At 46.2% G+C, this 3,078-nt stretch overlaps 1 long non-coding RNA gene across 1 annotated transcript; it reads right to left on the bottom strand.

The window, feature by feature from the left end:
• Positions 1 to 1,064: 1,064 nt before the first annotated feature.
• LOC140411066 (uncharacterized) lies at positions 1,065 to 2,550 on the bottom strand. Its single transcript, XR_011940797.1, has 2 exons — positions 2,072 to 2,550; positions 1,065 to 1,948 (listed from the first exon to the last, which is right to left on the bottom strand). It is a non-coding gene; the product is annotated as an uncharacterized lncRNA (long non-coding RNA).
• Positions 2,551 to 3,078: the final 528 nt, after the last annotated feature.

Below are 3,078 nucleotides of genomic sequence, written 5' to 3' on the forward strand. Positions count from 1 at the left end.
AGGGTGGTAGGATCCAGGGTCAAACCTGGCTGGGGGCTCGCAATATTTGGGGTGGCAGAGGAGCCGGGAGTGCAGGAGGCGAATGAGGCCGGAATTCTGGCCTTTGCGTCCCTGGTAGCCCGGCGAAGGATTCTCCTTCAGTGGAAAGATACGAGGCCCCCAAGCGTGGAATCCTGGATCAGCGATATGGCAGGGTTCATTAAATTGGAGAGGGTGAAATTCGCCTTGCGAGGGTCAGTACAAGGGTTCTTTAGGCGGTGGCAACCGTTCTTAGACTTTCTGGCAGAACGATAGACATTGGTCAATGGCAGCAGCAGCTCAGGGGGTGGGGGTTACTTTATTTTTGTTTATGTTATTTACACTGGAAGGGTCTGAGGGGGTGTATACACCTGTTGTCTTAAGTCGGGGTGTTAATGTTAATTTATTATTTAGGTACAGGGGGGGGGGGGGGAGGGGTTTTGGGGGTTGCTTTTTTAGATTGTGTTTTGTACTTAACCCTGTTGGGTTCTTTTTTCTTTCTCATTTTGTTATTGATATTTTATGAAAACCTTTCATAAAAATTATTTTTTTTTAAAAAGGAAAATTGAGGATCCAGTTGCAGAGTGGGGAGCCAAGTCCTAGGTTTTGGAGCTTTGATATGAGCTTGGCTGGGATTATGGTGCTGGGAGTATGGTATGTTACTTTTGCAACATTAGGGTTTCAAAACTACAGAAGTGATCCAACAAATGTTTCCTTTACTAGGTCCCAGTCATAAACTTCAATAAAAACTGGTGACCCAAAAAGAGATGGATAATTATTTAGATTTTAATGGCATCAAAGGGTATGGGGAGATAGCAGGAATATGGCATTGAGATTGAGGATCAGCTAAGTTCAAGATAAATGACGGAGCAAGCTTCAATGGATGAATAGCCAACTCCTGCTCCTAGTTTCTATGACCCTCCTGGTTCTTTTTAAGGTGCTCAAATTATTAGTGTCAAATACTTATCTCAAGCCATTTGCTCTTTAGTCTAGGTTTCATTGGTTAATATTCTATATTTTTATTTTTAAAATCATAATACTTTACACATATTTACATTGATATTTATTGATATTTGTATAGTGGAAAGTATTTTTCTGCGGCCAAGGGAACGTATACAGTATGTACAGAGTAGACAAAAGAATAAACGACAGAGTACATTGACAAGTGGTACATCAACAAATAGTGATTGGTTACAGTGCGGAACAAGGGCCAAACAAGCAATACATGAGCAAGAGCAGCATAGGCAGCATAGTCATAGAAAGTTACAGTCTATATTATTTTTATGAAAATCATGTAAATAACCAATTCTCCCATTTTTCTTTAACCATCTTGTGGGGGGAGGCACGAAGGCGCAGTGATTCATACCATATCATAGAATCTTATAATTTACAGTGCAGAAGGAGGCCATTTGGCACATCGTGTCTGCACCAGCCCTTGGAAAGAACACCCTACCCAAGTCCACATCTCCACCCTAGTTAGCACTGCTGCTTCGCGACACTGAGGATCCTGGTTCGATCCTGGGTTAGTCTATGTGGCGTTTTCACATTCTCCCCACACAACCCAAAGATACGGAGGGTAGGTGGATTGGCCACGCTAAATTGCCCCTTAATTGGAAAAAAAACCCTTTATCCATAAACCTGACGATATATTGTATTCCTCTCCAGACCATTTGTTTCACTGCCTAATCCCTTGCATCGGTTTCATTCCGCCCATTGTCGCCTCCAAAGATTATCCCAGCAGAATCCCCATGTGGGATGGTGCTGTGCACAGCTTTCTCGCGTCAACAATTCATGGATCGCGGAGTTGGGCAAAAAAAGGGAGGAATCTAATTCTTTGTAGGTTTTCGTGAAGTGAAAAGTGGCTGCTCCAGACCTTTCTTTTAGGAAGTTGATCCTTTTGATACCCGCGCAGCCAAGATCTGCTTATTTCCTTGAAGAGCGTTGGGAAAAGAAGGAAAATGATAACTCAGCCGCACATTAAATGGTTGTCCTTCGAAAAGATACCCTGAAATAGGAATAGTTTTAAGCGCCTTTAGCTGCCCAGCAATATTACCTCAGCGCGCTTCCATCTGGGTTTGTCCAGGCTGGGTCCACAAGTGGTTTGGTGGCCAGGGTTGGACGGAAAGCCTGGATCATGGGAGTGTCTGGATCAGAGGGTGCTGCAAATGTAAATCAGGCAAATGGCCAAGACTGCGACCGCAATCCACCAGCGCAGGAGCCAACGCCACAGTTTCTTAGCCTTCCAGCGGAGCCGATACCACTTGTCCTCGACCAGCCAGCCCACCAAGAAGCCCAGGATGAAGAAGACGACGTGGCTGAATTGCAGCGCCCACAGCGACTCGTCCCCCATCTTCCGCTGCCGCCGGGCGGGGACGGGGAATAGCGGAGCCAGGAGCGGGCGGAGGGAAAGCTCAAGCTGCGCATGTTCCTCTCAGTATCCAATACCTGGAGGAATGGGAGCAGAACCGTCCCTCTGGGCACATCTAATAATAATAATCTTTATTGCCACACAAGCTCACATTAACACTGCAATGGAGTTACTGTGAAAAGCCCCTAGCTGGAGGCGGGACCAGCTGAAAACAGCAAAACCCAGAGTGCATCTGCTGATGGATTTATGATGTGCACAGATTTATAAGAAGCTACATCGTTTCTTATTTAGGATTGTCAACTCAGGTTGAACACATTTCTACGAGTGAACATGTGGCACCCTTACCACATCCACCCAAATCTTCTGATCTGCAGATCATTCCAGACCAGACAGGTGACCAAATATCCTGTGGACGTCCTGAGGTGCTGAACTGCACAGGAATTGATCGGGAGGTTTCAACTTCCAATAGGCTTCCTGGGAGCCTCTGAGATTGTCTGGAGGATTCAGACGATTCTTTATTCACAGGATGTGGCCGTTACTGGCCCGGCCAACATTTATTGCCCATCTCCAATTACCCATGAAAAGGTGACAGTGTCAGGTCTTGCCCTGACTCCACTCCGCTCCGGTGGGAGTTCCCCAGAGGTCGCCGAACTGCTCATTTCTCTGACAGCAGGGAGCGGAAGGTCCCTGAG

The sequence above is a fragment of the Scyliorhinus torazame genome, chromosome 4 (genome assembly GCF_047496885.1).
Source record: "Scyliorhinus torazame isolate Kashiwa2021f chromosome 4, sScyTor2.1, whole genome shotgun sequence".
NCBI classification, from domain to species: domain Eukaryota; kingdom Metazoa; phylum Chordata; class Chondrichthyes; order Carcharhiniformes; family Scyliorhinidae; genus Scyliorhinus; species Scyliorhinus torazame.